General features: G+C 39.2%; 1 long non-coding RNA gene across 1 annotated transcript in view; it reads right to left on the reverse strand.

Moving 5' to 3' along the window:
* Positions 1–6274, reverse strand: part of LOC109298278 — a 21538-nt gene extending 15264 nt beyond the window's left edge. The window contains exon 1 of the long non-coding RNA XR_002097577.1: positions 6157–6274. This is a non-coding gene — a long non-coding RNA (uncharacterized LOC109298278). The remainder of the gene's footprint in view (positions 1–6156) is intronic.
* Between the last annotated feature and the right edge of the window lie 7067 nt (positions 6275–13341).

The following is a 13341-nucleotide window of genomic DNA, read 5'->3' on the forward strand; positions in this document are numbered from 1 at the left end:
GGAAAGTTCAGGTCACCCATGATGACCATGTCTTTTGACCTAACTGCCTCCGTGAGCTGACTTAAGAATTCCTGGTCTAGCTCTTCCCCTTGGTTGGGTGGTCTGTAGTAGACCCCCACCGTTAAATCCCTTTCCCCTTGACTGCCTTGTATTCTAACCCAGAGCACTTCAGTGTGCCCCTCCTCTGACCCTGTGCTACTTGATGAGGATGTGTATTCCTCCTTGATGTAGAGCGCCACACCTCCACCTTTCCTCCCTGTCCTGTCCCTCCTGTACAGCCTATAGCTCTTGATATTCACCGCCCAGTCATGCATTGGGTCCCACCATGTTTCTGTGAGCCCTACTATGTCTGGGTTGGTGTCAGCTAGCAGGAGGTAAGTTCCTCCTGCTTGTTTCCCACACTAAGAGCATTTGTGTAGCCAGTGGGCCAGTTCTTTCAGTATGCTGGGATAGAAACTATCTGGTCTCTCCAACTTGGGCTCCTTAAGCTTTCCATTCTGCTTCCACATTAAATATGATCATTTCCGTATGTATACACTCATTCTCATTAGCAGGCCTGCTCACATGTTCTACATCATCATCCTTAGTGAAATTTTCATTTAGGTGGAGTGCAGCATTTAAATTATTTTTAATCTTGACCCCCATCCTTATTATATACCAGCCTCAATTCTTCTCTCTTTCTCTTCACGTTGGTTCTGAAAAGACCTGACAAATAACAGATCCTATTAAAAGCTTTTCTTTGGAAGACTATGAACCAGGCCAGAGCAAGTATTTGCTATTCCTTTTTACTATGAGCATTTTGTTTCATTACAGCTGAGACAACAATTCACAATTAATGCTTTTCCCTAACAATTTTAGCACTTTTTGTGGTCACAATTGGTCATGGCCATGCTGCCATTTCCTCTTATGTATTATTTATTATTCCAAACTATCCCTTGTGTTTATTTAATTTTATTATTTTAGTCAATTAATTTCTGGCAAGAATATTCAGTGCATTGTATTTGAAATTTGGCCTGTTTGCTAATTGCGATTAGTCTCATATGCCATATAGAACTGTTCTCTTTCCCAATAGGATGCAAATGCCTCTACTTCCAGTTCGAATATAATTTAAAATTTGGTTTCCACATATAATATATGCAACTTTGCAATTTACATTCTTTAAACATTCCTTCCAGTAAACTTAAGCCCTCATCTTTAACCAAGTCAAAATAAGTTAATTTAAGTGAATCATGAGTAGATTTTGGCAGCTTTACTCTTTATCTTCTCCTGGGTAGTATGCCATTCCAACCAACTAAAAAGGATAAATCATTGTGATAAATCTGTGGTGATTACATCAAAGAAACAGTGGTAAAAGCGCGTGTCATTGAAAAGACGTGTGCTGGAGAGAGGGAAAAACATTCTAAACTATACCTAACCATGCTGTCTACCTCTGTCTGTCCATTTCAAAATATTTGAAACAAAATCTGGGATTTTATCACTGACCTCCTAAATTTTGGCACACATGTTTAAAAAAAAGTTCCCTAGAAAACTATTGTGGTAAATTTGAAACATCCATTGAAATTATCATCAGTTATTAACAGGATTAGTAAAATTATCTTACTAAAGTGAAGAGCATCACAATCCATTTTACTTAACCTTGAAAATATTTGATCTGCATCAGAAAAAATGTAGAGAAGCAGACTCACTAAAACCTGCTTGCCCTTGTCAGAGATGGCACTTCTTACTCTTTTGTCTTTATGTCTTGTCAAGTACTATTGCATGCACTTGATTCGAGTATGTAATTGTGGAAATGACAAATCTGCACAACTACTTATCCCTTTCACTCTTGTCTTCACATATTTTCTACCCTTACTTCCATTTCTTTTTCACATTACCTTCCTTTATGTAGATAGTAAACTACTCTGAGAAAGGTTACATTTTCTTATATGTTTATATGGAATTGTGTTGTCCCCTCTGTTCCCTGAATTGTGATCCCATCCTGGTTACCTAAGCACTATTATTATATAAATAGTAAATAATAGTAATAATGAAATCTTTCTCTGTCCATATAGAGCCCTCAAGTAGTGTTCAGCTAGGTTAAATCATTCTGCTGGGGGGAATATACTATTAAATCTTACAGACTCTCTCTAAGAGTCCTTACAAATGATGCATGAGACAAGAATATGCCATCTATCTTGGCAATTTCCAAGCAAGCTTTATAAAATGTTGTGAACTTCCCCCTTGGCCTTAGACTATTTGAAGCCATTTGTCTTATAAAATCTGTGAGGTTAGAGATTATGACAACTGGAATTGTGTCTTCTGTCTCATATTTCTCTTTTATATAGTCTATGACTTCAGCTAACCAAAACTATACATAAGAGTCATTTAGTTCCAGTCAGTACTATGCGTTTGGTGGTGTGTCTCATATAGCTGAAATGCAGAGCCAAGCATTTATTTTTATGATACTTGGCCTTGAGTATAAACATGTCACCTCCAATGAATTGGCCAACAGTTTTTTATCACTCAGTCATACAGCAGCTGCATGTTTATGCTCACTGATGACCAATACCACTTCAGAAGAGGCATCCTTTTTTTGTTGCTTTTGCAAATAAAAAGAACAAGCAATGTGCCTTCATTAATGATGAACAGCTAAATGCTTCTTATTCCATCCTTATAAAGAGGATGCTTCAATCTAAATATAATATTGATAAGCTTAGTTCAGAATTGATTTGGTAAACTTGTTTGAACAGAGCTTGTGGTGCACTGAATGTCTCTTTAAAAAGGTTAGCTCTAGTCCATTAGTCCATCATCACCAAGCAGACCCTGTAACTAGATAACTCCTGCATGGAGACAGGGAAACCAAATTAATCTGCATAGCTGGCCAAGCCCTAAAACAGAGTGTGTGCTTCTTTTACCTTCCCTTAGAAAGCTTTTCTTGATCTAAGATGTTCAGCTGATATTAACTCCAGATAAGGACACCTGTGTCTTTCCAAAATACTAAAATGAATTCAAACTTTATTCTCCATGATGTTATGGTGGATGATTATAGGCCACTCCTTCAAGATACTGAAAGATCTGGAAAAAGAACATGTTGGACAGGGCTACAGTTCTTCCTGAAAGACCAACCACCTCAAATAAGGATAGCAATCCTAAGTGGAGACCCACTAAGGACTGGAAAAGAAGGACTGGACAGCAAAGAAAACAATAGTGTCTAGAGATGTAAAATTTGCCAGAAGTCATACTGAGGTAGAATTTGAAAAATAATATTAGAAAAGAAATCATGTAAATAAAATGAGAATAAGAGAGGAAGCAGAACTACTATGCAATAAACTTGGAATCAAGATTAAAAATAATCTAGGTATAGCTGAAAACATTTTCTTAGTAAAATTTGGTATACAACATGGAGATATTGGCAGGATTACTAATCAGAATGAATTTACAGATCTGGAAATAATCTTATCTGAGGTGGAAACAAAATTAGTGCATTCCAGTTGAAAAGCCCAGATCAGCTCTGTCCCAGAATACTAAAAGAACCGGCACAAGAAACCACTAGGGTGGCAGCAAGATTTTTAATAAATCTATAAAATCAGGGGCACTAGTTCCTATATTTAAGGAAGCTGAAGAAAGCAAACACAGACACATTAGTTAGGTATCACTATGAACTGTTTTACAATGAATCTGTAGGAAAGAAAATTAAAAACACGGAGGTAAATGAAAAGCATGATAAAATATAACAGATATTTACCAAAAAAAGATAATGTTAAACTAATCTTACATCTTTCTTTGATAAGTTATCTAATTTTTAGACAAGAAAAATGCTGTAGGTCTAATCTCATCAGACTTCAGGGGTTTCTGTTTTATGCTGATATTCTAGTCCATTAAAAAAATATGGATTTTTAAAAGCAACAAAAATCAGAAATTTATATCTACTACAGATATCAACTTGCACTACTTACATGACTGTCATAAGCAATAATCATTAAATGGGAAGAGAGAGAGAGAAAGGGAAAAAAGAAAGGGCAAGAAGGGAAGGAAGGATAAAAAATGGGGAGGACAGAAGAGGAAAAGTAAAAGTGTACATGGAGTGATAATTTAGTTACATGTGACTCTCTCCATAAATGCCAGCTGAGTATTAAAATATCTAAGAACATTAACATTATTGTCCAGCAAAACTTTCAGATTTTCAGTATTGCATTACAGGATCTGAATATGTGGAGCAGTCTGGAAAAATCCTTGTGGGGACATGATAATATTTAAAAAATGAATGCATAACCTCAACTAATTTATCTATTATGTAAGCTACTATTTGTAATCCCACAATCCTATTTTGATAAAAATCAACCAAACGTTTAGCAGGTTTCTATAGGAAGAGGATAAAAGGGCTTCACTTTCATTGAAAAAGGTGCAACTACCAGTTGAAAGGGGTGGCTTTCATTTTCCAAACCTTTGGCTATATCACAAGGCCTTCTTAGTAAGACGGGCGATGTCCTGTATAACTGATAACTGAGAAGTCTCTCCTGTATGGGTGGAAATTGAACAGGCACTTACGTTTCCCCTTCCTTTATCAATATTTTTTGGCTAACTATATCACCATCTTTTTAATTCTCTAATTCCCACAATTTTTGCAGCCTGACAAGTTTGGAAAAATTTAACAAATTTACTAGTGTCATCCTTTTTTATACTGTAATGCCTCTATTATTTGGGACAACCCTCTTTGAAGTATGGGTTGCACAAACCAATGTGGAGAAGCCAGATAGAGAAGGGAGTTATATATGTAGAGCAGCTTCTTTTCTGAGATATGTGATTAATTTGACTGAAAGCAGCTGAATCGTGCCATTGCATCAAGTATTGGAAACATCATTTTGAACTTGAAGCTTTAGATGTATCACATCTTAGTTTCCCTTTATATTATCTTGTTCTTTTGTTCATTCCCCTGTTTTAGAAGGTATTCTGTTCTCTTTTTATAAGCCACCCTAAGCCTCTGTTGGGAAGGGTGGCAGATAAAGCCAATGTCCCTCTCCAGCCCCTAACAACTATGAAACTAGGAAGGAAGGAAGCGAGCAAGCATTTTCTATGGTTGACACAGGAAACTGTTAGTGAAACTGGAGAAAAAAATGATATAGTTAGCAAAAGTTGAGATGCCAAGGGCTTTTACTGAAAGGAGAACTGTGGAGAACAACCGATGGAATTCATAAAAAAATAATTTTTTTTATATAATAATGTCATTTATATCCTTACTACAAAAAGTAAGATATGATGATAATATTTGCTGATGACACAAAGTTGGGAGGTATTGTCAAAACCAAGGAAATTGGGAATGTCATATAGAAACAATTCAAAGATTCTGATTAATGGAACAGTTTAAAGTTGTGGATAGAGGTAAATTTAGTGGGACATAATGCCAGATCACGCATTTGGGTCTACTAACAAGTATTTTTGCTATAAACTGTAAACACATTGGCTTGAAACATAGGAGGAAGACTTGTGGTTATTGCTTTATCTGAGACTAACTAGAGTTTCCAACAATTATGAAAAAGGCGAGTATGAACCTAGGATGAATCAACTTAGCTATTTCCAGTAGAGAGATATAATTATTTATGACACTGGATCACTGAACAGAACTTTTGGTCACCCATATTCACTAGAAAAAGTACTTCAGACTGAACAGGTGTAAAGAAAGCTACTAAAACAAGTAGCAGAACGAAGAGTCTATCCCACAAGAGGGATCTATAAGAGATTGACTTGTTAAGCCTAGCAAACTGAAGGCTTGGAGGAAATATGACTGTTCCTATCAAGAGTTCCTATAAATATATCATGAATAGACATCAGGTAGCAAGAACTACTTAAGTTATAAAGTAAGGCTGGAATAAGAACAAAGAGGAATAAACTGGTCAGGAACAAATGTACGCTGTAAATTAAAAGGAATCAGGCAAAGGAATGAAATTCTAGGATATCCTTCTAATAGTACTGGACCAAAAAGCCTAACGCATTTTAAGAGGCAGCTTGGTCAGTTTCTAAAAGGAATTATATGGTGTTTGTACTTAGAGGAGACTGGACTAGCTGATCCATAAATTTCCTTCTCGTCCCATGTTTGATTTTTTTTCATGAAAAATACCAATGAGATTTTTAAAGATTATTCATACGTTAGAAATACTATACTTAGATGGGAAAATAAACAGATACTATCAAAAGCAGGTTGAACAGACACGTGGCTGGTATGGTTTAGTCATGGATAATCCTGCCTTGAGCAAGGGGCTGCACTGGATGACCTTGTGAGGTCCCTTCCAGCCCCACATTCCTATGATCCTACAATTAAAAATATCCTATGCAAGCATTACAACAGTGATACTAGAATTTACCCTTTCACTTAAAACAGCAAAATAACTCTGATGATGCTTTATTAACAAACATCATCTGTTTACCAGTGACCACTTGCTTTATGGAAGTTATGTGTAATTCCAATTTTAAAAAAAAGAAAGCAAGCAAGAAAAGAAAGGCTGTTTAATATCTTTAATTTTAGATAAATTTTAAACACGACAAGAAAAAAAACCAACCTGTTATAGACCAGTTAGCTTTATTAACAAATAAATGGCCTAATTCTGTAAATAGCAACACATGGAACTGTCACTGACAACACTCATCTACACATTGAACTCCTGCAGGAGCCCAGCCACTTAAAATAGAATTTTTGCTTTTGCTGTATGAAATAATTAGCTTCTATAAATCAGAGGTTCATGGAGCAATTTTAAATAATTCTAAATATCTCTATTTTTCAGTGGTCCGCTTCATGATAAAAGCTGAAAATTGCTACCAGATTTGTATTTTGGTCTTTGAAATTGTAGCTATACATGAAAAGTAGACAGAAAGATAGAAAAACAGTAATAAAGTTTATGGTTGTCTGGCTTATGTACAATCAAACGTGATATAGCCCTAAAGCCATATTATTTTATAATCTTCCCTCACAAAATCTAATATTTTAAAAACTTTTTTTTCTGTGGAGAACTGTTTCATTTTCCAGATGCTAGTACTTCAGGAAATATTAAAGATCTCTTGCTGAAATTTTTAGAACCGATTGCTTTATTGTACATTTTGCACTCCTAGTCAAGCTGTCATCACCACCTATACATTTCCATAACTACCTACATATGCCCATTTACTTAACTGGGATAAACTGAAGGACATCAACTTGGCTAGAGTTTGACTCAAATCTAAATTTTTATCTGACAAACTGCAGCAGTGAAAAACCAGAACACATGGAAATGCTCCCTTGAAAATGAAATTCTATACAGAATGGTGTTTTAATGGGATGTACTTTAAAAAAAACCTGTTTGTATTGCAAAGTTGACACGCAGGGTTTATCTACATGTTCAGTTACCCCGACTGAATAAACTCTGGTGCAGTTCACCCTGGAGTCAGGTGCTCCCGGGTGCAACATTTGCACATGTGCCTGGGAATACAGCAATTTGAGTCAGGATGGAATAGCCCTAGGACGGCAGGGTGTCTGGGAGGGTCAGCCCCAAGCAGTAGTCAGGTGAAGGAGGGGCTGGCTGGGGTACAAGGGTGCTACAGTGCAGGGCTAGCCAGCAGGCAGCCCCTGCACTATGGTACCCTTGTGCCCCAGCCAGCCCCAGTCACCATCTACATGCGAGTTTTGGTGCACTAAATGACTCCACCATAGGATAGTATTTGCTCCAGACATTATTATTCTGAAGTGGAGTTAATTAATTTACTGCACCCTAATACGGGTGTATACGTAGATGGTGATACTTTCCTGCGGAGCTAATTAGTCAGCTCTGCAGTAAAGTGCATGCGTAGATGCACCCACAGAGACTTCTTGTCAGTATGGAAAATACAGCTCAGTCTTGTGAAAAATTCACTGAGCAGGGAGCACCTCAAACAGTAATGAATCTAACGGAAGTTGAGGGTACTTATCTTCAAACCCTAGTTTACCTTGAAGTGGCATTTAGCTTTTAAGCATCCATGTTAATAAATATGATCCTTTTCTGCCCTGTACAGCAGCTAGAATTCCTTATGCAAGTCTATGTTAGGCTGAAAAGCTCCTTATGCATTTTGTATTAAACATTTGTTGGATGAAAAGAGAAGAATAGCCAGCATCGGAAGCACGGGCCAAGGCATTCCACTTTGTGCTGTATGCCCACAGCACTAGGCTACAGAGTCATAGTCCCATTTATATGCCCTCCTTCTGGTAGGGTGACCATATTTTTCTGCCCACAAAACAGGACACTACACTCCCTCCCAGCTCACGGGTCTTCTCAGCTGCCTCCAAACTCCAGTCCTAGCTAAATGGAAGGGAGGGGGTGGGGGAGAGAGCAGGGGCAGGGAGCAGTTCCGTTTACATCGGGAAATCGGCATTTTAAACCCATCCTGGCAAAAAAACTTCATTTTAATGCACTGATGGGATCCCTGGGACAGGCGTTTAAAATGGGACTGTCCTAATGAAAACAGGATGCCTGGTCACCTTACAGATTCACAGAAGTTTAGGGCTGGAAGGGACCTCGTGAGATTATTGGGTCCAGCCCCCCTGCTCTGGGCAGGAAAGACTGCTGGGGTCAAATAACCCCAGCAAGGTGTGCATCCAGTCTCCTTTTGAAGATCTCCAGGGTAAGTGCCTGCACCACACCCACTAGAAGTCTGTTCCAGAGTCTGGTCACACGAACCAGGAAGAAGTTTTCCTTTATATCCAGCCTGAAACTTTCTTCTAGGAGTTTATGCTCCTGGTTTTCCCCTGGGGCACTTTGGTGAATAGTTGTTTGCCTAGCCCCTGATGATCATCCCTGATACATTTGTAAGCTGCCACCAAATCCCCCCAAAGTCTTCTCTTTTCTAGGCTGAACAGTCCCATATTTGTCAGCCTTTCCTCACAAGTATGGCTTGGTCTTCAGGCCTCCAATCATACGAGCAGCTCTTCTCTGGACTCTCTCAATCTTCTCCGCATCCTTCTTGAAGTGTGGCGCCCAGAACTTTACCTTTTACCCCAGGACTTTTGTATTCCTTTTTACCCAGTGGTCCAGATCAATAAGAAGGCTGGAGGTGCTTTCAACCTTGCCAAGGCCATGCCTACTTGTCAGGATGCTGTTTTGTGGCATAGGCTATGCGAGTTCATACCCATCCAGATGTGTGGGGTGGGACTAGAACTTATTTCCCACTTCCTGGGGCAATGCTTTAACCATCAGTAGGCAAAAGATGGGCAGCCCCACCACCGCCGATTTTCTCCTTTTATTTATAGTGAAGTCAATGCAGTCGTCTGTCAGTAAGGGGCATGGGTAGGTACCTCCCCTGAGTGAGCTGAATCTGATCAGGGCACCTCTCCCTTAGCAGGTCAGACTAATTGTGATAGGCTACAGGTACATTAGGCTGCCCATGCCTCAGCCCACTGGGAGAATTTCACCGAGTAGGATCAGATTGGACTCAGCAGAACAGTATAGCCCTCTAGAGGTGCGACAACTGCCAGCTGCACATGCCAGAATGAGAGCACTATGGAATAGAATAATTTTTCTAAAGTATGTAAGAAACAAGGTTGCTTCTGAGGTAGTAGACACATAAGTTGGAGGCAAATGCCAGCTTAGTCATCAAATGCCAGCTTAGTCACCTTAAAGGCAAAATATGATCAGAGTCCTAAAATATCTCACAGTTTAATTGCTCATAGCTGTGGAGCTAGTTATTAGGCTATAACTTAAATCAATCCATCTTGAAAATAATCGATTTTAGGTAGCCCTAAAGAGAATGAAATTGTGCACAATGAGGTACTATGGAGACCTGACACAGAATTCACCTAAGTGGTGTGCTTGACAAAATGCATCCACATTTGAATTTCCAGTGGAAATATGGAACAGAATTCTCCTTCTCAATCCCTGTTGGTCTTTTTCCAAACATGTGGCTTTTCCCTAATGCACCGAAGTAGTATACATCCATTAAAACTGCACAGCATGTCCTCAAATGATGACATGCCATTTTAAATTGAAATCAAAGATACCATTCCATTAAGGGATAAAGAAGTAAACCAGATATTCACAGTGGAACAGGAGAGATATTGTTTGGCTCTTTTGAAATATCTTCCTGTGGAAGCCAGAGAAAGAATAGTTTTGACCCATTAAAACAAGTCCAGTACTGGTGTAACCCCACTGAGTCAGAGTTACACTTAGGATGAATCTGTCCCATAGCTGTGAGAATGAGACTACAGTGCGAATAGTTTTACTTATTTTTCATGTTATGAAAAGTGCACTCATCAGGATTCCTGGAAGCATACGGAGTGGTCACCTTACACAAAGTGTACCTGCTGTCCTTAGCCTCTGAAATAAAAGCTTGCCTACACATTCTGCCTTGGGCATCCCCGAGTAAGTCCATAACTCCACCTGTCAGCACACTTATTTTAGAATAAAGCTAATTTTTTTAAAAGTTCTTTTATCTACTTTAGAGGCCGATTGAGCTGAACCAAAATAAGATGCATCTTTTCCTTGAAAAGTAATACCCATACATTGAGACAGTCCAGAACAACCATTCTGCTTGAAACACTGTCATGTTTAGATAAACCCTAGTAAAGGAGCTCAGATACTATTATGCACTCACCTCAGTCTTCCCCAAGACACTTAAAACTCTCTGGACGATGGTGCCTCGAGGGCCAGATGGTGTTTTGCTGTTGTATATAATCCAGCACCAACTAGTGCAAGGGAAGCAGAGAGCATAAATGATGTTTTTCCACATACTGTTTGGAATTGGCTAGACCAGTTCTCTACTTTTTTAATGAAAAGACACCCCTACAGAGTTTCAAGGCACCCTTCAGAAATGTCAGATCTTAGTTATCTCCTGTTGGAAAAAATCGAGTAATTCTTCTGTTGGAAAGAGCTCAAAAAGACCACATCAGGGCAGAATCTCTTGGCTTATTTGTGAATTACATTTTCACACCTAGCAGTGCTAACTTCGTGTGGCACCCCACAGCACCTTTGAAAGGTACCCGGAGCACTTCCACTAGACTTTAAATCAAGAAGCACAAGGACTTTAAGCACAAGTGCTACTATTATGGGTAAGGTTATAATCCCACATCAACTTGTCTAATAGGCTACACTTCAAAACTGATCTGGCGGCCATGCTGCACCTCTAATTCACTTGTTAGATCCTAAAGAATCAGCCTGTACTTGACTTTCGTTCACCGCTAGAACATAGTTCAGGTATGACACTATGGGTCTTTTGACTCACTTAGTGCATTTTACCATGGGAAACTCCTTAATCCTTGACCATTCAAACCTCCCATTCACTTGCATGAGAATGACCGTAAGAGTTACCCACTGAAAAATACTTAGCACTCCCATGGCACACTATGGCTTCAAAGCCCTTGTACATGCATTAATTAATCCACATAGCATCCTTGTGAGGTAAAAAAAAAGACACCCCAAAATTAATATAGCTATTACTTAAATAAACTATATTAAGAAAGAGTTATTTATATTATGAAGTCAGGCACTTGAACACTTGAAAGTGAACAGATACCACTGCAACCTTAATTCTGTCCCCCCTGCATGTCCTTTTTGTGCAGTGAATGAGGCAGGGACATTGAGGAAAAACCATATTTGATTTTGTAATTAAAGATTGTATCAAAATGCACATGTACAAAGAGGCATAATTAAGGCTGCAAAGGCAATCGTAAATCTGGCATTTCCTAACTTTTACTTGCTTGATTTTGTAACCTAAATATTTAGGATTTTTGTATATAATTTTCTAGGTTTTATTAAGTACAGCTTTAATAAACCTCTACATGATGCAACATCAACAAGGTGCGAGCTCTTATCTGTGCAGTACAGACTTCTACCACTTGTGCTATATGACAAAAGAAGGCTGTCATTTCAGAGGAGACAAACTACTTAGTCCAAAAGGGTGGTCAGAGTGGCTTGACCAAGCCTAGCTGTCTCTCTTCATCTTAGCTAGGGGACTTCTGTCTGCTGTGATGCTATAAATAAGAGGGATGGGCTCCTGGGGCCATGGGCTATCTCTGAAGAGGATTTACAGGGGGAATATGCAGGAGCTTATTCATCTCCTTCCCTTCTCTCCCTCCCCCCACACACACCCAAGACCTAGAGAAAATTTCTGCCCCATGCTTTGTCATCACAGAAAGGGGTGAGATGTTAGGGCTGAATCTGGGATTATAGCTGGAAGGACTGGGAGTCCAATCTAGTTCTCCTCCTTTCCTCGCTCTTAAACCTCTGCATATCCCCAGCTCAGTGTGTACACTGATACAACTGATTTGACAGCAGTGTGGTCCTGGCTGTTTAGAATATGTTAGTTATTAGTTTTGTCAAGGTACTCTTAATCTTGCAAGAGAAAGAATGGAAACAGCAAAATTTTAACTGTTTATAATGCTACCTGAATCCCTGAGATATTTCAAAAGCACGCTGCAAACAATGAAGGTCTAAACAGAGGAGGTGGGGGCGGGGAACACATTAGGGGTAACTCAAAGCTTAGTTTTTTATATTTATGATACTTGACAAATTATCTTTTTATTTCTGATTTTATAACGTATCGCTTCGTTGGTTATTTGCCATCTAAAACACGTTTTCAAATTTACTAGAGGGGTTAAAATATTTATAAAAGTTATGTATAGCTCCCACCTTTGGCACACTTCCAGCTTTAAAATAGTCAGTGCCAAATATTCAATACAGATTGCCATCACTTGGTAGGATACAAACATGCTTCAGCCTCAGTACCAAAAAATCCTAAATGGTGATTGACAACCACCCCCATTAGAGGACCTCAACAGTTAAAACATATGCAAGGAATGAAAGGCTTCCTCCATGGAAATGATCCTTAGTGTTAATGTGGTGATCTCCAGCTCAATCCTTCATAAATGTTTCCCAAGAGCCATGAAGAGAAGACTAATGCCATATTTACTATACTGGCTCAGAGAATGAATCTGCTTATTGTTCCTACACGGATGTGGAGCAACAAATACTCTGAGCCACAGACAATACTTTGATCCCCACTCATACACTGGTAGCCCAGTGGGAGGGGAAAGGGCCCAGTTAGTTTCTAAGGTGATCTCCTGCTCTGCCTTCAGCCTGGCAATGTCAGAGAGGGGTGGCAAAAACCCTGTGAAAGGCCTGTGCCTAGGTGGGAGCTCGATGGCTGTGGGATCCAGGAGCAGGAGTGAGCTGTTCTCAGAACAGCAGCGCAGGCAGCTGGGCTCCTTCACCCAGCCAGGTTGAATCCAGGGCTTGTGGCCTTTTCTGGCACACCGGTGGAATTGGCTTCTGAGAAGGAAACCTGAAATGTATCCTTATACCTGCTCTGGGAGCACAGATGTATGTGAACTGCAAAACTGTGACTGTGTAAAGCTTTTATTATTAAATAGTT

Source organism: Gavialis gangeticus, unplaced genomic scaffold (assembly GCF_001723915.1).
Source record: "Gavialis gangeticus isolate Ggan-Ray unplaced genomic scaffold, GavGan_comp1, whole genome shotgun sequence".
NCBI classification, from domain to species: Eukaryota; Metazoa; Chordata; order Crocodylia; family Gavialidae; genus Gavialis; species Gavialis gangeticus.